We start from the raw sequence: 26,255 nt of genomic DNA on the forward strand, positions 1-26,255 counted from the left end.
AGAAGTGTGTTTTAAGATAGAGGTTTTAAACTACGAAACTGGAAAGTAGTACATCAGATTTGAGAATAGCAAAAATGTGTCTGTGTGGCACATTTAAAACCATTTATGCTACCAATTCGCTCTCACTTGATTGGTTTTCATTGTGCAGAGGGATTAAAAAAGATTTGCTTTAGATAATGTTCCAGAAGTGTCTACAAGGTTTTTTTTTTTGAAGGGCTTCTACTTTGCTCAGGTGTTTTTCATCCTTTCGAAGTCTCTCTTGTAACTCAAATTCACTCAATACTACTGACCCCTTGCCAAGGAAAAGATAATTCTTATCCTTGGGTTTGAGTTGTCATAAGATATAAATGCACATAGATAATTAAAAACTAAATATCAATTCTAGATAACCAGTAAAGAAATATAAGAAGATCAGGATAAATTAGGCACTAGAGGCTGACTGTAACAACAACAACAACAACAACAACACAAACAACAAACAAAACAAACAAACAATCTCTGAGCTTTCTCTTACAGTATCTTTTTTGAAGAACTGTTGTGGTAATTTCCACTCCATCAGAATGCTCCTCGGAAATCACTCCAGTACCAGAGACTGGGAAAAGAAGTTAAAAGCACTATGCTTAGTATAGGCCAGGCTAAGTATTCTCACTTCACTCACATACATTACTTCAGCCTTTCAACCCCATCTCCATTGCTTCTCACAAATGAGAAAAATATAGAATTGTATCATGAGACCACATGTCCATGAGATTTTTTAAGAAAATCATTATGAGTGCACTTTAAGACTGAGATTTATATAAACACAGGATTGACGCATAGGGAAAAAAAATAGGCTAATGCAGGGTTAAGTTAATCATTTTCAGTGGAATATATAATATGTGTTCCAACATCTCATAACAGTAATGGGATTCATCTACAAAACTACATATGGAACCCAAGCAAAAGTTCTGTCTCCTTTCTGCACATGCCAATCTGCTGAAACACATTTGACATGTTTTTAATTAAAATTTATAGGGGGATTATGTTGTTGTATAATGTACAGCAAATTGCCTTACATTTTCACTATAATTTTTTACTTAACTTTGAATGGATTAAGAGAAAAAAGTATAGCCAGACAGGAGCATTTGTGATCCATGGTAGCTCTATCACCTAAAACTTGCTGGAGCAAATTTTAGTAGCAATACTGGGACCACTGTCATTTTTGCTACTTCCTAAATCTTATGGTGTCCCCTTTCTATTGCGAATAGGAGACTTTCTTTCTGAATGAAATAGGAAAACTAGCACTTGGACATAGAGTGCCCTAGGATTTACACACAGACTATAACTACATAAATTTTCTTAATTAGTTGATTTTTCGTGATTTAAAGTTTATCAATCAATTGGGAAATCCCTACCTTACACATACACAAACATATATAACCAAATCAAAGTAAATAATGGAATCCTTTCACATTATCTAACTTAAGACCATTTTTTCTCCTCTGTCTCAGACATCTTTTTGTGTCTTTGAAATATAGTATATACAAAGTAAAAATATAATTTATTTATTCAATAATTTTAATTCAGTTTAAGAACTATAAATGGCAATCAAGAATTTTTATGATTTCTTTTTATTTCACAACAATATTTTTGGAGTACCAAAGCACACTTATTTATCATTTTAGAGCATATCTTGAATATTTTCAATGGGAATTCTGTTTATAATGGTCAGTTCCACATAGAAGTCCCATAGTTCCTTGTTGAGTTTGCTTTCTTGGCCCCATTTCATTGTAAGGAATCAAAAGAGATGACCAGTAGAAAACTGCCAATTTTTGAAGTAGAGATTCCTCAAATTTTGTTGTCCAGTGCCCTGTAATTTTATTAATTTTTAAATTTAGTTTCTTGGAAATTCTGTTCTGTGGATTTGAATCACATTCACATTTTGTCAACACTTCTGAGATCACCTACTTGCTCAATACACATACACACACACACACACACACACACACACACACACACACACACATGTTTTAAATTTATTTTAAACCATTGAATCTTATTTGTGCTGCCCACATATTAAATATTTTGATGAGTTTGTGGCCTTCCACTTCAAGATATTCAACATACCAGGGCCCCATTAATCATCTCCTTTTAGAGTCTTGCATCAAAACCCCATAGTTAATCTCTAGTTTGATATTTATTATATGTGACATTTCTTTTTTTTGAATTCCTGGAACAATGATTATAGTTTATTCATATACGCCATATGTCTTATTCATATATGTGGCATATCTCAAGGTACTTCACAATTGATGGACTTAGATATGATAGATTATATTCATTATGAAAGATTAAAGCATAGTTACTTTTTCAATAAATATGATGACATAATAAAGTCCTTGGTATAGAGTATGTTGTAAGTAGGTATTTCTTCATTATTCTACAGTAATGGTGACTCACAGCATTTCAGTGATTAATGCCTAGAGACATATGTGTGATGCTTAATGATAGTCACATAGGCATCTCTGACATAGAAATGATCTGAAATTTATTTAAGAATTCTCTGAACCTCAAATCATGATTCTGTACATAACTAAAGAGAGACTTAATGCTAAGTAATGTTGATGCTTGAGTATATTTCCTTATTTTAAAAAGCAGAAGAAATATGTTTGAAACCACCTAAAATTTGATATCATACTTAGAGAAGTATGCGCTCCAATTTTTAATTTTTTTATTTTTTACATATGCATTTATATTATTACATATATTTACAATAAACTACCTATAGCAAGACACAATCAGGAGTTATATAAATGTTACATTCTTAGTGTTTTGGCTAGTTGTATTTGGCAGCCTTGAACAAAACATCTCTCCTAACTTGGTGCATCTAAAATTCTGAATGTAAGTCAATCTCCATCACATCTTGTCCTTATCAACTTAATGCATCTATCTAGAACTAAAAATATCTTAACCCCTAAACAACTAAGCTTCATTTTAAAACTAAGCTACCTGTTTTTAATGTTTCCATTCTTTTCAATAGAGCTCAAGGTTATGATGACAGCAATTAGCTGAATTATAAAATAAAATCAAGGAAATCACAAAACAGCATTCACACCTAATTATTCTTAAGTCATGAAAATATAATAAGAGGATTAAACAATCACATTTTACTACACACATTTATTTTATATATCTTTCTTAAATATATGTATTTTCTGTTTTAAAATTTTAAATCACAGTTGCTATTCCAACATCCTATTTTGCAAAACAAAGCCAAAATGTAAGCACAAATAACCCTCATCATAATTGATTTCACTTCAAACCTAGAAAAAAAAAAAGCTTTTTGCTTTCAACAGTAAATCACATGGAAGAAGCAGGCATTACACACACAAAAAGTATCTAATGCATCTCTGTTTTGCCTTTGATCTACATAAAACTCCCAGAAAAACTTGTGGGTTCAAACAGCAGGTCAGAAAGATTGTCTGAGAAATTAACAGTTGCAAGGAATTTTTGCATAAGGAACAGCTTAAGAGGCCTTGTACCCAGTGTTTCCTTTTTCTAGAAGGTGAAATAATCATCTAGAAGGTGATATTACCAGCTAATAATTATTTAGCTTCCTATAAATTTACACCTCCTGTTGTTCATGTTTATATATCTCTTAAATTTTTTGAGTGTTGCCTATCTTGCCTCTAGAGTGTATCATTTAGCAGATGCCTGGAACTTAACAGAATAGGAAAATTGAAATTCTGCCCCTGTGGTCAACAGGGGAAATCAGACTTTTAGATCACAGTGTTGAGAGGGGCTTGAGAGAAGAAATGATGTAATGTATTTGATCATATCTCATTTTATGTCTATATGGAAACCTGGGCAAAGAAAACTGCATGGTCAGAACACTGGGGAAGAGGCACTGAGGTTGTGGATGGAACAATGCACGGACTGAGAGGATGGCCTAACAAAGGAAGACATGCTTGGCAGAAAAGCATTACATAGCAAAATGCCTCTGTTTGCAAGAGATACGTGTACATCAAGCTTGGCTCAAAAAACTTCTTAAGTTAGGTGAGATGTGAGACACTAACAGCCCAGTGACCAACAAATCTTGCAAATGGACAACTAATAAGATAGTTGGTTCGTGGGATGCCAGTGTTGAAGGCTGCAGTGTGGTAAGGGACTTTGAAAAGGGAGGGGCACTCAGGCCAGCTGCCATTTTATTGCCAGGGGTTGAATATTTAAGTGAGAAAGGAAGGCAAGGATGGCAGATATCTCATTTCCCAGATGTGGATATAGTAGTAGAATGGGCAAGGAAGTTGGCAGATGCAAAGACAGTGAGTTTGTCTATAGTGAAAGCTTTACTCTGTTTTGAACACTGTGGATCAAGCAGGGCTAGACTAGAGCTAGACATTTGCTGTGAATAAGATTGCTAATGTGTTCACTGCTTGGTGTAGGAGAAAGGCAGATGGAATGTTTAGTTGGTGAAAATTATTAGTTTTAGCTGAGGAAAGCCAGGAAAATGGGAACACTATAATCTAAACAGAAATGTGTGTGTGAGTAATGGCAATGACATTGTATTGTTCTGTCATTAATATTAAGCATAAAGATTTATAACATTTGGGAAATATAGACAATTGAGTTCTATTTTCCCAGTTTGTTTCTTGTTTAAAATAGCAAAGTAAAAAAAAAAATCTACATTTTTTCCAGCAAGAAATTATATTTATATAATTACAAATATACTTATTGAAAGTAATAATAATTGTTGCTTGGGCATGTCTCAGAATTTATACATATGCCTTATTGTAATTGTAAATTTAAGCCAATAGGATTTGGAAAATTTGAACAAATATCATATCAAGTTTAGAGAAAGCCCATATGTCTGGTTTCTCAAGTTAATGTACAGTTTGAAATGTATTCCTATCAGTCACTTTACTGTGTAGTGTTTCCTCTTGGAGGGGGAAGGGAAGGAGTCTTGTGAGACCCAAGAAGTAAACATGCAGAGTGTCTAAGCAAGTTGAAATAGCAATACTCAGGAGGGACCTTCTCCCCCAGGCACTGGAACCAATTAAACAACTTGACCATCCAAGTTGCAGAGACAAGAATGTTGGATCTCCCTCCACGTGCTGCTGACTGAGAAAAAAGAAAGAGTTGGAAATACATAAGAGAGTCCAACAATATACAGCACCATGCATAGAATTGGCTTCAGAAGAGGAGCCAGTTATGACTAGTCCATGCCTGACTAAGCCACAGGTCAGTATGGCAGCTGCTCCTCAATGGCTGACAAATACATCAACGTTACTTTTAATAGTTTCTAATAGGATTATCAAGGTTCCAAACTAAACAACAAATGGATTACTTCAGATTTTACTTAATAAATATATGCAAATCCTGAGTCTGTAACAAAGAAAGCAATATGGAAGTGGTCATGAATTAAAAGGATAAGCTTTATGTGTACATATAACATATATGTCTATATATTACATATGTGCATTATTTTCTCTTCATAAGCATTATCTTCTTTGGTTGTTCCTTCCTTTTCATCAACAACCAACTTCTCAAGTGTTTTGCAAAAAGTAGCTCTCATAAAGCAAGGGTCTCAACTATATTAGAGTTTTGTTTTGCCCTTCAGCCCTTCAGAATTTTTGTTTCCCATGCTAACCAATGGTATTTAAAACTGTTAGTTCTAGATTTGCCTGGTTAGTATTGTCCTTAATGTACTGTCGCTGCTACTTTCCCTCAGGTTTACTGCTCTAACACATTTACTTATTATATTTTTGTTGCTGCTATTTTATTTTTTTAGTTTTAATATCTATTTTCTTGTTTAGACTTTATTAATGCTCACTGCAATGCTCTTTGTCATACCTGATGGTGAAAAGGTTCTTTGTTAATCACTTTTTAAAATTTAAATTTAGGTTTTTTAAAAAAATTATTCACTTTAAATCTTGAATGTAGCCCTGTTCCTTGTCTCCTCTGGCTCCTTTCTTCCCTCCTTAATCCTCCTTATGTCCCTCCCCTAGTCCTCAGCGTGGGAAGCTCTCATCCTTTACCAACTGACGCCAGCGTATCAAGTCTCATCAGAGCTGCCTGCATCCTCTTCCGCTCTGGTCTGTTAAGGCTACCCCACCCAGGGGAAGTGATCAAAGAGAGAAGGAAACAGAGTTCATGTTGAAGACAGCCCCTGCTCCCCTTAGTAGGGGATCCTTATGGAAACAGAACTGCTAGTTGGCTAACACTGACTGAGCAGGGGGCCTAGGTCCTCTCCATGCATGGTCCTGGTTTGGTGCATCAGTCTGAGCAGGACCCCCAGAGAACAGACTTATTAGCTCTGTTGTTCTTCTTGTGGAGCTCCTGTCCGCTCCAGGTCCTTCAGTCCCCACCCCACCCCCGCCCCCAATCCACAAGACTCTGTTCTGCCCAAAACTTAGCTGTGAATCTCAGCATCTGTTTTGATCCCCTGCTGTGGGGAGTCTTTCAGAGGACCTCTATGGTAGACTCAATCCTTTTCCCTCTCTTCAACTACTGTCAGTGTCTATTCTGTTAGCCTTCTGAATGATAATTAGGCATCCTCCTTAGGGTCCTCCTTGTTGCTTAGCTTCTTTAAGTCTTTGGATTGTATGGTATTATCCACTTATAAGTGAGTAGATACCATGATTGTCCTTCTGGGTCTGAGTTATTTCACTCATTGCTAGCTCTGTCATTTTGCCTGCAAATTTCGTGATGTTCTTGATTTTAAAAGCTGAATAATATTCTATTGTGTTAATATACAACCGTTTCTTTATACATTCTTTTGTTGAGGGATATCTGGGTTGTTTCCAGTTTCTGGCTATTATGAATAATGCCACTATGAACATAGTCCAGCAAATGTCCTTGTTGTATGGTGGAGCATCTTCTGGGTATATTCCCAGGAATGGTATAACTAAGTCTTGAGGTAGAGCTATTCCCAATTTTCTGAGAAAGTGCCAGATTGATTTCCAAAGTGGTTGTACAAGTTGGCACTCCCATTAGCAATGGAGGAGTGTTACATGAAGGAGAGATAAGTTTGTTTTTGTTAAGGTTCCAAGTGTGGGATCGGAACTGTCTTGTGAGAGACCAGGTGAGGTTAATCCACTAGAAGGCAAACCACCTCATGCGGAAGCTTGATTATTGCCAGCTGGAAATACCCCATGAACAGACTCTGGAAGGAGATATATAAGTGAGCCCAGAACTGGAGGCGGGGCCTTTGGAGTCTTGGAATAGTTTTGCCTGTTCATCACTCCTCTTCGAGACATTCCAAGAAAGAACAGCTCCAGGGAAGTCTTCGGGGCTCTGGCTCTTGCTGAGGTTCTGGGTTCTGGTTACTCCAGGTTCCAGCAGAAGAAAGCCTGCTGGCAACACCAGGAGAATCGTTCTTTGGAACTGATATCCTTACGGTTTTGTTATTCTTTAATTCTCTTTTCCTATTGTTTTGGTTAGTTGGGTTATAAGGAATGTATGCTCAGTTAATAAGTTCTTAATAAAATATATTTGTTAAGAAAACTGAACCTACAGTTACTCTTACCCCACATCTTTGCCAGCATGTCCTGTCACTTGAGTTTTTTATCTTAACCATTCTGATAGGTATAAGATAGGATCTCAGAGTTGTTTTGATTTGCATTTCCCTGATGATTAAGGATATTGAGCATTTCTTTAAGTGCTCCTGGGCATTCTATATTCTTCTGTTGAGCATTCTCTGTCTGGCTCTGTTCCCCATTTTCAATTGGGTTATTTGGCTTGTTGATATTTAATTTCTTGAGTGCTTTATATATTTTGTATATTAGACCTCAGTCAGATGTAGGCTTGGTCACACTCTTTTCCCAGTCTGTAGGATGCCATTCTGTTCTGTGGACAGTGTCCTTTGCTTTACATAAGCTTTTCAGTTTCACAATCTCCCACTTATTAACAGCCTGAGCTATTGGTGTTCTGTTCAGCAAGTTGCCTTCTGTTCCAAAGAGCTCAAGGCCCTTCCCCGCTTTCTCTTCTAATAAATTCAGTATTTCTGATTTTAATGGCAAGGGCTTTGATCTACTTGGACTTGGGTTTTGTGCAGGGTGATAAATATAAATATATTTACATTTTATACACATAGACATTCAGTTAGACAAGCATCATATGTTGAAGTTACTTTATTTTTCTATTGTGTGGTTTTGGCTTCTTTATCAAAAATAATTTCTAGCCTCTTCCCATAAAATGATTTTTTAGAGAAGTTAGGTTTTAGGGGCTGATCATTCAAAATCACAGTAAAACACTATCCCTATATCACCTCTCAATTTTATCAAACCTTATGTTCTTCAATTACATTCAAATACTGTGCACTTCTTCTTCTGCATGTGCACTATTCTTTTTAAAAATTTTTTTATTATTAACTTATTCTTGTTACATCTCAACGGTTATCCCATCCCTTGTAACCTCCCATTCTTCCTTCCCTCCCATTTTCCCCTTACTCCCCTCCCCTATGACGCACTATTCTTAATTTCCATGCCTTCTAAAATATGTCCATTCTCTTAGGTTAGTTTTCACTCTATAGACATTTTTAGGTAACTTAATATTTAGAATCTAGATGTATGGTCATATTGTGTTCTGCTGATGTTAGTTAGCAAGAACCCTGCTATGTTCTCTGTACAGTAGCAAATTCTGCTTTGTTCAACTGCTTGGGTGTGATATTTGGAAAACAGAAATGAAGCTCCAGTGATTACTTTCTGAGGTGTGCAATATCCAAAGCTCTCCTCAATCGTAGCTCTTTTTTTTCCCAGCGGTTGAGCCCAGTGACAGCATGCCTATTACCAAAGGGTCTTCCAGGGACCTAGAGAATAATCATAGTCACTCACTTCCTAAGGAGCATTGGAACAGTGCATTACTCCTTCTCTTTAAATTGGCTTGGGCATGCTTCTTTTTTCAAGTTGAAAATACAGTATCATTTTGTTCCTCTAATTCCCCTTCCAATCTTTGCTGTCTCAGCTTGCCCCATAAGTTTAAAAAGCTTGCCCCATAAATCTGTTGTCAAAAGGAAACCACATAACTCTGCTTCACTGATTGAATTCTGGATGGAAAAAAAAAAAGCCCAGGAAAGTTTAAAGGCTTAACAGAACTCACTTATCCATGTACCTAAACTACGCTATGTGCAGTACACCCCTGCTTAAAGCCTTACACTAATTATTCCACATTCCCACGGTGCCATAAGATATCTTGTAGAACTCAGTTGCTTAGAATCACTGACTTATTTTATCTTTCTCTCAAACTGTTTAAAACAGCAGGCCATTCTGATGCCGTGGATGGGAAGGAAAACCAGGTCTGTAATGGCAAGAGTCACCAAGGAAACAAACCGTGCCTAAGTCTCTCTCCTTCTCATCCTCATTCTCTCCCTCTCTCCCTCCATTTTCCATCCTTCTTTATCTTCTCTCCTTCTCTTTGGTCCTTTCCGAAATGAATTCTTCTTTCCCATGGTGATTTAAAAAGAATAGTTTCCGTAGACTCGTACATTTAAATACTTGTTTACCAGTTACCAGACTGTTGGAAAGGATCAGGACCAGAAGGTGTGGCTTTGTTGAAATCAGTATAGTCTGGCTGGAGGAAGCATGCTATCGCATGTGGGCTTTGAGGTCTCAAAGGTCCATGTTAGGCCTAGACTTTCTCTTTACGCCTGCTGTTCATGTTGGATCTCTTAGATATCTCTCCAGCATTACACTTCCCTTCACCTATGCTCCCTGCCATGATGATAATGCACCATGTCTCTGTAAGCAAGACACCATGCAATACTTTTAATAAGAGTTGCCTTGATCATAGTTTCTCTTTACAGCAACACGATAGTGTTTAAGAAATATCAAGAACTTAAAGATTAAGAAAATAGAAATGTATGTAAATGTATCTGAATAAGTAAGTACACACTAAACTCTCACTAACGAATTTTTTATTTCCTTATATGTGTAACATAAACTGAAAATGCTGTTTACTTGGCCTAGAACAGTGGTTCTCAACCTGTGTGTCATCGTCCATTTTGGAAGCCTCTATCTCTATACACATTTACACTATGGTTCATAACAGTAGCAAAGTTACACTTATAAAGTAGCAACAAAAATGTATGGTTGGGGGTCACCACAACATCAGTAATCATATTAAGGGTTTGCAGCATCAAAAATGATGAGAACCACTGCCCTAGAATGTTTTGTCAAGAAAAGAATGTAGCTCTTTTAAGTATTTCTAAACAAATACTCTTAATGACAAAGCAAAATACAAAACTTACATGTCTATGTTCATTTTTTCACAACCATGCTAATGCATTGTGTTGCACCCACCCATCTGAATGAACAGCAGGTATATTTTCTGGTTACATTTGATCTAGACATCTATTTCCCAAGTTATCCGAAAGAAAAGAATTAAAAATATATATATGTTTTTCAAGACTATTAGTGCTATTTAATTTACAATAAAGTATAAAGCCAACCTCACACTCTAATCAGTGAATATAAAATAACTAATCAGGCTTTATGTTGGATTTTTATAACAAGCTTCTCCAACCAATGTAAAATAAAAGGTCTAATGGCTGTTTATGCTCACTTAATGATGCAGCATATATCTGTCGTGGCTCCTTGCTGGGACAAATCCATGGACAGGAGGTTAAAGAAGATATGTTCTTATCATATGTGTTTATCACCTTCTGTGAGGAGTGCCTTAGAAGACTTCAGATTGAAGAATCAAATGTACACTTACAAGGTCTATCTTTTTTCCACAATCTGTAAATAGTTTATAGTATCCAATAGTTATGATGTACAAGGACAGTGAATTATACCTTTTGGCCTAAATTCTTGAGGTACTAAGTATTATGCTTTTTATCAAAGGAAACTTCATTCTCCATTGGAAGAGAAGATGATGCACAGCAGGAGAGAGAATATAGGACCAAGGATGAAAACCTCTTTGTCTGACTTAAGAATGGCAGCAGAGGCAGGAGATACCGTCTAAAATAAAAATCAAACCACAGTAACCACATTTTCTTACATCTAAGCTGATATTCCTGGGCTGAAACTCCATTTAAAATTTACTTATACATTTTTACAAAATTTTGGTTTTTTTTTTTTAGAAGACAATGCACTGAGTCACTGATGCTTATATGTAGATCTTATATTGATTTCCATATATAACAAAACCTGTTAGCTCTTGCTCAAAGTCCAACAGAATAGAAGCAACATCTGTACATTCAATCTCAGTTTAACTTTACCTTCATCTATTTGGTCAAAAGAGGGACTTTTTCCAAAATTATCCAAAGAATAAAAGAACCATTTCAACCTTACCATAGCTTCAGTTCTTGTCTAGAAGCACCAACAATGCTGGAGTGAGAGTCCACATCTGCAGCAAGTGGAAGGATGAGTTTATAGCTACATTGTCAGTTATTGCAAAGGATCCAAACACAGATATCATGATAACACAGTAGCAGACACGTGAGAATGTAACTGCAAGTCAAAAAGAAGGCTTTTGTAAAGTTCAAGGGGAAAATGTGCTGGTAACCCTGACTGTGTTTATGTTCATTGTAGCTAAACAAGAGATCTCTCAATGAGATAGCTCGTGGGAAGGAAGATTACAGAATGAAAACTTACGCTTCAGGGTAATTTATAACAAACGTACCATATGATTTTTCAGAAGTACACAGAGCAGGGTTTTATATTAGGAAATACAGGTTCCATTGCTCATTACTGAACCACTCCGAAAACCAATTACTATCTCTATTTTAAAATTCTTATAGATCTAAGGAGAAAAGATGATTTCCAAATTCCCTTCAAATTCTGTAAAGGCCATTCAGGCCCTTATATTGTTTCCTAAGAAATGTAAACATTTCAGCTTTCCATCATAAGCATAAATTCTAGTTTGTAATAATGATCTTATTTCCAAATAAAGCTACTAAAAAAAATCCAGCCTCAGAGTTTAAATGGAAGTCTGTCATTTAGTACATCTCCCAAGCCATCATAGGAGGAAAGTATTCTCAATTCTTTTGTTTCTCTCCAAATGTCAGTAAAGAAAGAGAACATTGATTGGCATTTAAAGCTCTATGTGAGGTTTGAGTGTTTAGTTGCTAAGCTCACTTTGCACTTCGGTTGTGAAAGGAAATAGCTCCCTGACTTGGCTTGTGGAGGAAATGGACTCATTATCAGGCTGTTCATTAATTTTTTAGCGAGGATTTGGAGGAAGCCATGTGCTTATCTTGAGTCTATACATGTGCAGTAAAAACGATTTTGGAACTTTAGTCTTCCACTGTTGTCTGTTAGGATAAAGGTAGCTCCCAAGTGATTTACTGTCTGCTGAGTACAGATTCCGAGTCTTTGTTTTTTTTTGTTAAAGGAATGCTATGAAAAATGGGTCTTTACTAGCCTTTTTTCCTTGCCTGTTTTCTCTCCACTTCAGCTTGGCAGGCATTTCCTCTGCAAGCACGAAGAGGAGTCAGGTGTATTAACTGAAGTGGTGTTATCTCTGAGTGAGATCAGGCTGTGCCCTCCTTCTCTTCTACACAACAAAGCTCATATGACTGACAGATACCTGAGAGTGCATGGATGTGGAAGCATCTGTTTCTCACAAGGTATATGCAGCTTTTGAGGGACATCATTATCACTTTTTGGATATTGAAAACCAACTATACATACATATATATATATATATATATATATATATATATTATTGCAGAGAAAAATGAATTTGAAAAGTGAAAATAGCAAATACGATATTTTAAAGATAGTTTCAAAATAACTTAGGACTATCTCAAACAATGAAGTCAAAAATATTTTTTAAATGTTGAGTGAAATATTCTGATAAATCATCTAAACTTGAGAATATTGGTTTTGATTAGAATGAGGTTCTTCTTTGGTAAGCTACCAAAATGTGCCAAAATACCAATAGTAAGTGCTGAAGTGCCCAGACATCTCTTAATTGTTAGCGTTCTTCACAGTTTAGTGATGTGTTTCTGGAATTTTCATTGTATTCGCTTATTTTATTTTTCAACTTAACTCATTCATTTGTACTGTTTGATGCTTTCTAAGCTTATGAATGCAGGGTGCTTTAAAAAAAGGATGAATAAAAGCTTGGTAACAAAGACAACTGAAAGTAGTTTAAAATATTTCCACTGCATTTTTCTTATCCTGTACTATTTTTATCTCTACATTATCAAGTAAGTAGTGATAAGTGCATTAAAAATATTAACCATATACTGAGCATTTACTGGGTGTAATATAAGAATTCTGGGCCTTACACCTCCATTAGACTGGTATTCTGAGCCCTAGGCTCCATCCACTGTACTCCTTTGAGAGTAGAATATTGCTTCCAACAACAATCACATTCTACAAGAAGGCACACTATGAAGGTATAGTGATGGTGTAATATGAAACAATTGTCCATTAATTATCAATAATTTTAGAAAGCAAAGAGGCAGATTTTACTCTCTGTATTCATACAATTATTATTATAGCCATAAATAGAAAAGACAAAATAGAGGATAGCAGTAATGATTAATACAAGATTACAGAGAAAAATAGAAGAAGGAAACATTATAGAAGGGAAACCTATAGGTACAAAACAATTAGAGATGAAAAGAAATGTAATGAATATATAACCAGATAGTGAAGCACATCCCCAGCTCTCATAAAGACCAGACAGAGAGATACTAGAGATCCAGTCAGCCTGTTCCTTCAGAGATGATGCCAAGTGTATGGCATATGCAGGGCCATTTCTTGAGGACTCCAGTTGCCAGTGCTGGCTCTGTCCCTATTTGAATTTTCCCATGTATACGGACTCTCCTGTGCTCTCTGCCTCCCATCTGCTTTCTACTTTACTAGTCATTGGAGCACTGATTACCCACTGTTCACAGTCTAGCATGTTCTGCTGGCCAGGTTTCAGCATATCATCCCGAATGTGAATAAAGTAGAAAATACCCATTCTTAGATACTTATTATTTTAAGTGTTTACCTAAAACACTGCTTGTACTGCCTACTTTCCCAGCATAACTTCACTTGCTACTTGGAACACAGTTATTTGGAGGAATAGCAGAAACAATGGTTTGTTCCATTTAACAACCCACTGACTGCCTCCATCGCTCTTGTGCAAACTTGCACGTGTTTCGATCTCATCTAATGGCTTTAGAGTACAAAAATGAGAGTATACACCACACCATGGACAGAATGCTTTCAGGAGGTATCAGTCTACTGGTGACATAGCTCTTCCACTTTCATTGATATTTCAGGGCTTATTTCAGAAAGAATCCCACAACAGTTCCACAGTCCTTGTGTTAAGTTTCTCAAGAGTAACTCAGGTAGCCCTTCACCCTTGTAGCACAGGTCTTGGGGAAATAGCATCCTGCGGCAAGAAGACAGGGTCTCTTTTGTTGTTGTTTCTGGTAAGTGGTCATATAGTGCTAGAGGAGATTTCCTTCTGAAGGAGGTCTAGGGGAGGGGAATAGGAAGAAAGAAGGAAAGAGGGGAGAACAGGAAGATATAAGTGAGGGGATAACAATAACAATTGGGATGTAATATGAATAAATTATTTCATAAAAGAAAAACATGAAATATACATGTCACATTTTTGGTCATGATTTAATTATCTTTATTGGTGTTTACTATTTCATTATGCAGAAGTTAGTTGCAAATTTTGATTTCATTTTAAAACACTCCCCTTATCATTTCTTATACCACGGTCCTAGAAATAACCTCTTCATTAAAAAACTTCATTTTGATATCTTTCTTTATTTTTCTACCATTAGTTATCTTGAAGAGTTCTTTCATAGATTAAAATTCAGCTATTTGGGTGACATAATGTGTACTAGAGACCATGACACTTTTTAAAATATTAAGCTGACATCCATGGATTTTATGAAAATAGAAGTAACAATTAATTAATATTTGCAGTGCTGTGACAAGAAAATCTCAACTAGCCAATTAATGTAAAGACACGAAGATATGATGAAAGTAAGCTCTTGATAGACTGTTGACTGAGAGGCGGATGTTTATAAAAGTGTATTTACAACTTTTCATGTTGGGGCTCATGAGTCATGAGTAGGATATAAATTCTCCTGGGAATTTTTTGAAACTTACGCTGCTATAGAACTTTCATTCGGACAGCAGGATTCATCACTTGACATGAAAATGTTATCGTGTTTCAGTCACTGACTTAAAGTCAGAGTAGTCATTGCTATTTCAGGTATAATGGGCAAGCCAAACACCAAGTCTAAAATTATTTGGCGAAACTAGATAGGAAAGCTTAGCAGTATCTGGTCAAAATATTATGGCATATGTCAATGAATTCCTGTGAACTATGCATGTATACCATAATGTTGAGCTTTAAAATGTGTGAGATGGCTTTATTGATGGACAAGGTAAGAAGTCAAAAAAGGTCAGTGTATTAATGACATTAAAATTTACCTAAAATACTGCATAATAACATAATAAAAATAAGAATAGCACCAATCCATCTACAAAATCTTAAACACCAAATTTACCCTGTCTGTAAAATGTGCAGAGATAAAGACAGAACAGAGACAGAGGGAATATCTAACCAAGGCCTGCCCCAATCTGAGAATCATCCCATGGGAGAAAGTCAACCCTGACCGTTAACGACACTCTGCTCTGTTGACAGACAAGGGCCTAGCATAACTGGCCTCTGAGAGGCCACACCCAGCAGCTGATCCAATCAGATGCTGAGACTCACAGCCAAGTATTAGAGGAAGCACATGAAGTCCCGTGCCTGAGCTGGGGGAAGGATAGAAAGACTAGCGGGGGACAAGAATGCCACAAGAACAAGAGATTAAACTAGCCTAGGCCAATGGGGCTTACAGAGACAGATACACAAGCACAAGCATGCATGGACTAGACCTAGGTCCCCCACACATATGTAACTGATGGGCTTCTTGATCTTCATGTGGGTACTCTAGTCAGAATTTTCTCAAGAAATGTATTTATACAGGATTGGGTGAGGGGCGGCATTGATACAGGGTTTCTCTGTATCCCTGGCTGTCTTGGACTTGCTCTATAGACCAGGCTAGCTTGAACTCACAGTGATTTACCTGCCTCTGCCTCCCTGAGTGCTGGGATTAAAGGTTTGTGGCACCATGCCCAGATGAGAAAATTCTTTAGGAAAAACATCCTATGTTAAACAATGACAAGACCTAGCTGTTTTGCCCACAACTCAATGTGCTCCTTTCATCTTAAGATGCTGATCATTATGTTGCCAGTCAGTTCTCTTTGCCATAGCTGAAAGCCATAGGAAGCTAATATGAGTTCATAGTGTTCTTCTTAGCATGGTTTTTCTTAGCACACCATACATCAAAGAAAGAAAATTGTTCCTTTGTGTTCCTTCTATCAGCAGCATCCATTACTGTGTACATATTTGTCTTTAAAAATCACGCAATATTTCATGCTGAAGTAATTATTTTTATGTTTGCAACAATATGCATTTTTGTATTCACATGTGTATACTGAATAGACCTACTATTTGATTTGAATGGTAATATTTAACATGATCTTCTTAAATATGACCTCTAAAGAGAGTCCATTTTTCTTTTTTTCTCCTGACCATGTACAAATATCTCAGTTTATTTTGATAACATGGAATCATAACATCAAAGCAAAGATATAATACCCTAGGAGAAACATATGGGATCTTTACATGACTTATGCTCCATAGAATTTTGATGTCTATTTCTTTGCATAGAGGACGATTTCCATGTTCAGTGGCTGCACTGATGCCATCTTGGTGTGTCCTCTGTCAATTTATTACAGGGTGTTTTGCTTCTGCATTATTAAGACAAATTTCAAGGTCATATTCAAAATAGAGATGGAGTAAATTCTTATATGATTTAAGATATTCCTAAATTAAGAAATTTTTGGCTCAAAGGTAGATGCATGGATCAGTCTGGGAAGAGAGAACAGAACAGATTTTGCTGTTAGACTGGGGGGTGTGGGGTGGAAACAAGATGTTTGAGACAAGGGGGCTTGAGTAGAGAGAGAGGGTATTGGGAAAGACAACTGGAATTGGGGCATTTGGGGTTGCTATAGAAACTAAGTGCAGAGGAGACTCCCTGAAATCTATGAGAGTGACCCTAGTGAAGTCTCCTAGTAATGGGGGATACAGAGCCCAAACTGGCTATCTTCTATAACCAGGCAAGGATCCCAGCAATGGAACCAGCTACAAAAGCTTCAATGAACAATACGTCCTGTCTGGAAGACATGCTATGATAATGTGGTGCAGAATTAGTGGGAGTGCCCAACAAATGACTGGTCCAACTTGAGGGAGTCCATGCCCAAAAACTGCCTGCATGGCCAGGAACCAGGAGCAGGACAGCCCAAAAACAAGACTGACATAGAAATAAGCAAATGAAATTATTTCTAATGATACTCTGCTATATTCATAGATAGGTGCCTCGCCCAGTTTTCATTAGAGCTACCATCTAGTAACTGATGAGGGCAGATGCAGAGACCCACAGCCAAATACTCTGCTAAGCTAGGGAAACATTGAAGAGAGGGAGGAGAAGGATTTTAAGAGTCAGAGCTTTTGAGGACACCGTAGGAAAATGGCCCTCCCAGTATTATTATAGCTGGTAAGGCCATATTCAGAGAATATTCTTCGGATGCCTATTTTTTTTCTTGAAGGGAAGTGAAGGAGGAGTCAATCTGAGAAACAGGGAAGGTGGAGGAGGGACTGGGAGGAATGAAAGGATGGGAAACTGTGGTCAGGATGCAATGTAGGAGAAAAGAATAACAAATTTTAAAGAAAATTTAATTTAATTATATATACAATAGTGTGTTACTGTCCCCTGATGCTCTCATGTTTCCTTCTGAAAATATTAAAAAATAGGAATAGTTAGGCAGTAGATTAAGCACTAATTATGCCATGGATCTTGATGCAACATCTACCAACAATGCATATGTTTATACATTAGTTTCATTTCATTGTAAAAACATTATGCATATTTATTATTATACTACTTAAAAGTGACCCAAACATTTTATACTTAAATATTTTTAGCATAAAATTATGATTTTGTCCACCCTAAGGTGCTAAAAATGTTTAAGTATAAAATGTTTGGGTCACTTTTAAGTAGTATAATAATAAATATGCATAATGTTTATACAATGGATACCCTATGAGCATATACAGGGGGAGGTAATCCCCCTCAGGAACAGTCATAGGGGAGGGGAATAAGGGGAAAATGGGAGGGAGGGAAGAATGGGAGGATACAAGGGATGGGATAACCATTGAGATGTAACAAGAATAAATTAATAATAAAAAATTAAAAAAATAAAAAATAAAATAAAAAAAGCGTTTCCCAGAATAAAAATAAACAAATAAAATTATGATTTTGATATTTTACTCCTCACTCTATGTGCCATCCACAGAGGCTACCTAAGTCTAACTATATAATTTCTAGCAATTGGCTTCATCAGCTGTTATTGAACATCTATATACATTTCTTTATTTTTGGAGAAAATATGAATGTACACTGTGTAACTCAAGACTGAGAAAACAAAGAGTCACCTAAGAATAAAAGGCTAAATAAGCTTGCAAATTTTGTAGTAATAAATTATCCTTTGTTTTATATTTCATATTCTGCCCAGGAGTATTGTACTATAAGGATACACAAAGGAAAAAGGCAATTATTTGCATGAGATTGCTTTCTAACTAACTTTTGTAATTGGATAAAACCTTCTTATTAAATGGTTATTGATTCTTATAGACTAAACATATTCAGGGAAAACACTTAAATTAACACTTCAGAAAATAATCATAAATATTCATTGACCCTGTTAGCAAATTAACTGAAACAAGTGTCAACAGTATTTTTAAAAAGTTTAAGTATTCTACTATATTTCATTGGTGGTCATGTAATTATTGTCTTAGGTTCAAGAATATGTTTACATTTCTGAAAATATTTAATTAGATAAATGAAATATATAATTGAACTACAACATAATTTTTTTTTAATTCTGCATGGTGAAAGTAGAACGGTATTTCCCCTTTGAAAAGTATACCAGGAAATTCACTGCAGGAAACATTTCTGTCTTCTCTATAATTTCTAAAATTTCAGATGTACAAATGAAAAGATCATCCTCTTGCATGATAAGAATATAAACCAACTGGAATTTCTGAACTGAAACAAAAAATATCTCTTTGCTTGTATACTATACTGGTAATTTACCTGAGATGTTTCAAATTTTGTGTTTCTGGTTTGCATGAGTTAACTTAGAGAGTAATTACACATTGTGCTTAAAGGATTAATACCCTGGAGACTTTGGTTAGGTTTTGCTAACTAAAGCCAAATGATGTTCTTTTCCTACACTAATTTACACTTCACAAACTTTTTTATGTTATAAAAAAATTGGAAATACAAAGTTGATGAAACATGTATTTAAAAAACCAACACAGTGTCACCATTTGTATTCACAATTTACCCTAAAAGCAAAATATGAACACAAATACTCCCCAAACTTCCTGAAGGTACCTGTATGGTCCATTGCTGGATGTCTAGATCCAACTGGGCTGGGCAGTTAACCTTGTGTACCTCATCATACTGTGATACCGAACAGGTGGTCCATACCATGAACATCTGAGCATCAGAGCACAGCCTTGAATATCCTGGGAAACATTTTACAGTAGCTTCATTACATAAATATCAAAATCCTTTAAGTCTGAGCATAATTGGTCGACAGCCACAGCACAGATGGGTTGATCCCTTTAGGAAGCTACACAGCTATGAACTCCTCAGTATGGAGTGGGAACTGCATTTTAATGAGAAATGTCCCATTTGTGTGGCAAGAAACAACACATATGTTCAAGATCATTCTGTAGTTGGTCTTTTGAAGAAGACAGTAGAACTCAAATATATGAATACTGTATTCACGAATATGGCTCAGTAGATGAGCTAATTACTTACAAACCATACCTTGAAGACCCAGTTGTAGGGGCATGGGAGTTGAGATTCAGGTAGCCCTCATCAATCACTGATGTGGCCAGCTGTTGCAATTATTCTGAGGGACTCATGGCCAGCATTCCATCTGCAAGTGCTGACAAAGGCTGGTAAGTCACAGAAAGGGTGGTATGCAAATTAAATGATGCCACCAAAGAAGTGATAGCACCAGCAAAAGGATCTATAAAGACACCAATGGGGTGGCAGGGCTGGTAGAGAAATAACACTGAAAGTTGGTGTATTGTATCAGGTACCTCAGGGTTCTTCAAGCTGAACATATATTTACTTGCTATTTTTAAAAAATCTACAACTATTTTAACTATAAATTTTTTTCATGAGCTGGAAGAAATATATGTGACATTAAATCAAAACAAAAGATTCAGTGCTTCTAAATCAAAGTGATGACCCGGGGTCTTGAAATGACTGATTTTAAACATCTTGATTTATGTGAATAATTAACTTCTTTTATGTACTTGGAAAAAAATTGATGTTGCTATTGACTAATGTAGCCTCTTAAAGTTCTTCAGACATTGGAATACCACCTGGCTCAGGACCAACCAGAAGTAAGCAGAGTCACCCTCCTGACCACAGTGATACATGTGTGCGTACATGCATGTGTGTGGGTTTGTGTATGCATGGGTGTGTGTGTGTGCACATGTGCATGTGTGTGACATAATTTAAAAGGAGAAATTGTATAATTTAACATTATGTTAACATCTCAAGTAAACTGTTCTGCTGAAAACCATAGTGTTTGGATTTGGTATTAAAATGACTTTTTTCTTCATTTTTTGGGGATAGTGGCCCTCTCTGAAATCTTCACTTTTTTTTCCTTTTTTAATTAATTTATTCTTGTTACATCTCAATGGTTATCCCATCCCTTGTATCCTCCCATTCTTCCCTCCCTCCCATTTTCCCCTTATTCCCCTCCCCTATGACTGTTCCTGAGGGGGATTACCTCCCCCTGTATATGCTCATAGGGTATCAAGTCTCAGAGGGGAGGACATTCTATTGGGACTCTAGATGAGAGAAGCATGGGAGAATGGCAAAGTAGAAGAATCCAGAGGGTTCTAGAAACCTATAAGTAGAACATTATGATAGGCAGATTTGGGCCCAGGGGTCCTGCTCAAACTAAGGCACCAGCCAAGGACAATACAGACTGTAAAACTTTAAACCCCTACCCAGATCTAGCCAATGGTCAGAACATTCTCCACAGTAGAGTGGAGAGTGGGATATGACTTTCTCACATACTCTGGTGCCTCACATTTGACCATGTCCCCTGGAGGGGGAGACCTTGTGGCACTCAGAGGAAGGACAGCAGGTTATCATGAAATCTTCACTTTAAAAATAACAGGATCCCTCTGTTCCTCTGTGTTCCGGAGACAGCCGTATCTTCTTGTGCAGTGCCAGCCTAGTCCCTTCACACAATGGGGAAGGTTGGAGTAAACAGATTTGGCCATATTGAGTGCCTGGTTACCAGAGCTTGCTTCTTATCTGGTAAAGTGGAGACTGTTGCCATCAACCACCCCCTCATTGACCTCCACTACATGCTCTACATGTTCCAGTATGACTCTACCCATGGCAAGTTCTGCAGCATAGACAAGACTGAGAATAGGAAGCATGCCCATCACCATCTTCCAGGAGCGAGATCCCACTAACATCAAAGGAGCTGATGCTGGTGTTGAATATGCTGTGGAGTCTACTAGCGTCTTCAACACCATCCAGAAGGCTGGGGCCTACTTTCAGGGTGTGGCCAAAAGGGTCATCAACTCTACACCTTCTGCCGATGCCTCCATGTTTTTGATGGGTGTGAACCACCAGAAGTATGACAATTCACTCAAAATTGTCAGCAACGCTTCCTGCACCAGCAACTGATTAGCTCCCCCCCTGGCCAAGGTCATCCATGACAACTTTGGCATCATGGAAGGACTCATTACCACAATTCATGGTATCACTGCTACCCAGAAGACTGTGGGTGGCCCCTCTGGAAAGCTGTGTGTGATGGCCATCCTGTTGCCCAGAACATCATCCCTGTATCCACTGGTGCTGCCATGGCTGTGGCCAAGGTCATTCCAGAGCTGAGATGGAAGCTTATTGGCATGGCCTTCTGTGTTCCTACCCCCAGAGTGTTAGTCATGGATCTGACATGCTGACTGGAGAAACCTGCCATGTATTATGACACAAAATGTGGTAAAGTAGGCATCTGAGGGCCCACTAAAGGTCATCCTGGGATACACTGAAGATCAGGTTGTCTCCTGTGATTTTACAGTGACTTCTGCTCTTCTACCTGTGCTGCTGGAGCTGGCACTGCTCCCATTGACAACTCTATAAAGCTTATTTTCTGGTGTGACAATGAATACGGCTACAACAACAGGATGGTGGACCTCATGCAGGAACTCCAAGGAGTAAGAAAACCTAGACCACCCACCCCAGCAATGAAAGGAGACCTCGGCTGCTGAGGAGCCTCTGTTCTAAATCAGCCCCTGACACTATTTACATCCTAGACCCACAGAATAATGGAAGGGGCCCATGGAGCCCTACTCTCTATCATCAATAAAGTTCACGGCACCTAAAAAAAATAAAAAATAAAAAATAAAAGGATCCATTAACATTGGAACAATAAGAATTCCTAACCCACATGGAATCATAGGTCAACCACAAGACATTTAAGTGATCTCTAAAAAGAAGTAAGAAACTTCTAATTTAAAGTAGATTTAGGGGAGGGAACATATTTTAAAATAGAGAATCAGAACAGAAAGGGTGATCTAGAGAAGAGTAAATGAGGTAAAGAAAAAGTGGAGCCCCAAGTCCTGTGAACATCACGATCTTCCCTTGAAAGATTACTTCTGCCTGGCAAGTGTTGAGTTAATCAATAATGCTTTCTCTGTTTTTGTGTTTTCCTGAATTATTCTCATAGAGGTAGGAGAATTGAGGGACTCTTCCTCCTTTTCCAACATTCTCCTTAATAGTTATACATCCAATTCTTCAAAATAAAGAAATACGTACCTAGGCCTTTTGTGTTGCTAAACCCCTAGTGAGAATACAGGCAAGAGGAAGTATGCATCTCAGAGCTTTGCAATATTGATGTTGAGATATAGCCAGTTGACATATGTGAATGAATGATGACTGAAGAATCTTCTCAACTTGGGGTGCAAGGCTTTTGAGGTGAAACAGAAGCAGAAAGGGGAAGTAGTGGAGTACAGAAAGCAGGAGCTAAATGACTCTCGCCATCGAGTGAAATGTGACCTATCAGGCAGTATGATGGCTTGGTTATTTGGTGTTGGCTAAAACCTGGTTGCTTTACGTTTCCTAAAAGTTACATATTTATTATGCAATTATTTTAAGGTTAATTTTATTATATCCCAAGTAGGTTACGATTTCCACTGTAGAAACTCAGGACTTCCAAGAGACTTTCTGGCTAAGGGTAATCTTATTTTTTAAACACTGGGCTACCACTGAATTATTGAAAACCCTGGTAAATTTACAATATGAGTACAGTGTGTTAAAGGTTAAGCTGTTCCCTGTAAAGTGACTTCCTCGCAACATAGGCCTTCGGCAAGCAAACATTTTATAAAATTTTCTCTTTGAGTCTTTTTGTTTCCAAGTGAAGGTGGAGATGCACGTTGCAAAGTTAAATATAATCTCTGGATTAGAAGTGAGTGACAAACATATTAACACTGGTTCCTTTAGCCTCTATCTCCAAGGGACTGTTAAGTACCAGCAGGTGCTATTTAATGTAGGCACTGGATTTGGGCCACAGCGAAGGGATTTGGACCTTCTTACACTTGGGTCTGGATAAATGGATCATGCATAGAAGCATCTTATCTTTGGGAGATAGAAACCATGTCGTACACATACTTACACTATAGAGAGGGGTGTTCATAGCTTCTTTACACTCTCCTTTGATTCCTAGACCTTGTCCACTCAGCCTGTAACTTCTTTTGCTTATGTTCTTTAATCAAAAATTCTGGAGCACATACCAAGACAAAATACTCACTGAAAATCCTCACCTGACAATCTGATAAACTGAGTGTATCCCCTAAACACAAATGTTGGAAAGAGGCCTTTGCAACTGACGGGAAAGAAAAGTTAAGTTTTTGTCTAATATTCAGGGAAAAAAATTAAGGACGTTGTTAGGTCAATAAAAATTGATTTTCTCCACATACAGAGCTTACCAATTTAGTCCTTGTCCTTGTATATACTTTCCATTGCATATGCATTTGACAACATTAATTATTGACAAGCAATTCTTACAAGAGAGTGTCTGTGGTTTGATTGATACATAAACCCATGATTCAAACCATAGTTATTTCTGAGCTCCACAAGGAAAACCACCTTGAAACTACCTGTCCAGTAACTACACAATATCATTTAGCAAGACCATTTAAATCTCAAATAAGTTGCAATTTTTCACGACAAATATAATCATGTATTTGAAATAATCTCTCATATCTTCATAGTTAATGCCTAAAAAATAAAACACAATGGTAATACACAAGTTCTGTTTCTTTTGTGATGCAAATTGATTTAAAATTTTTATTTATTATAATTTATTCACATTCTAACTTATTGTTATCCCCTTGTTCTTATATTCCTGTTCCTCAACTCCCTCCCTCCTGCTCCCTAGTCTCCTCCTATGGACCTCTGACAGGGAGAGGGCTCTCCTCCCCTACCATCCAGCTTCACCCTATCAGGTCACATCATAGCCTGCATCCCTTTCCTGTGTGTGCCAGCTAGTCTGCCCTGCCATGGGGTAGTGATCAAATCTCGCGCACCCAGGTTCAGTGACATAAATTCCTATACATTTCTAATAATAAGTAGCTCAAAGTAATGGTGTTTTGAATCACATTACGCCACTGTCCTGCCGATTCACACTGGAATCTTAATACTGAAGTTAATGAGGTTAGGAGATGAGTGAGACCTAGGGAGAAGATTGTTTAATTTATGACAGTTGAGGTTCTGAATGGAACTATAATTATAAAATAAATTTCCCTCCTTTTCCATGTGAGCACTTAGCTAGACAATAACGACTGACACACTATGTAGATAAACTTGAAGGGACAGTAACACTTCCAGAAACATTTTCTGTCTCTTCAGCTTCCAAATATGGAATTGAATTTCTACTCTTTATAAGCCACTGTGCTGTACTGTGCCTTGTGCGGTACCACTAAAAGTAGGTATCTCATTATTTATCAATAGTGTTTCAATTTAGGCCTCACATTCCTTGCTTATTCATAAAAGTAAGAAAATATTTCCAAAAGCATATAAACATTAATTTAAGTAAATTTCCTTGAAATCAAAGAATTAAAAATAAATGTAAGTATCAACAAAATAGCCTATATCAGGCAAATTGTCGAGCTATAACGAAGGTCTCTTAAGTATTTTTAAGGCAACCTCAAGTTAATTTTGCATGTTTCTTTCAATGCTACACACATTAAACTCGTGCTAAGTGATGAGTATCACAGCTCTTCAAATCCTTTTTACCTGCTTCGAAGGCCAGCAAAGGGCTCAAGTGAAATTACAATTGGAGGCACTTGAGGCTTCTCACCTGTGAAAGACAAAAAGCAGAAGTATTTGAAGTTCCTTAGAGATCACTATAAAAGATTCATTTGCAAATAAGCTCGTATTTAAGAGACAGGTTTTAAAGTACAGAAAAATGTTCGATCTTGGTTATTTTTTTTTCTATTACTATAACAATTGTGAGCCTTAATAGGTATGCTTTGAGGAAGCCACGGTTCTATGAAGATAATGAACATGTACTGAATATTATATCTCAATAAATGCTTTATGATAGTTAAAAGTGAACATTGCAAAAGAAAGTCTGGATAGTTTTACCAGAAAAAAGACTATGCCTGAAGTCATTATTTTGAGTGCTTAATAGAATTTTGGGCTTCTTGGAAACTTACATTTCACTTCTCCTGATCCCATACACTGTATTTCATTTCACACTATTAATTATTATTCTACATTTCTACATGTTTATTCTTTACTCATTCTTCTAATCTCCCCTTATAATCTTTCTTGAACTAATATGCACAGACTTCTACTTGTCTTCTAATTTCCATTATATGTTCTTTAGCACCTCATGTTTATGTACAGTGGTTTATTAATAGAAAATAAATGAAGACATAATCATCTACACAAAATCTTTACCCCCTATGAAGCAGAAGTTCAAAGAATTATCAACCTTGATTTTTACAGTGCTCTTTTTAGTGCCAAACACATCCCATTTTGTGAGAGAGAATTTGTTTTATGTTAAGTTTAAAAATCTGTGGAGACGCTCTTAGGTCAAAGATGGGTTAACATATCAATCTTCATAAACTCTGCTTTGTTGATATTTAAAGAG

Source organism: Acomys minous, assembly GCF_964271855.1.
Source record: "Acomys minous genome assembly, chromosome: 19".
In the NCBI taxonomy this organism is placed as follows: domain Eukaryota; kingdom Metazoa; phylum Chordata; class Mammalia; order Rodentia; family Muridae; genus Acomys; species Acomys minous.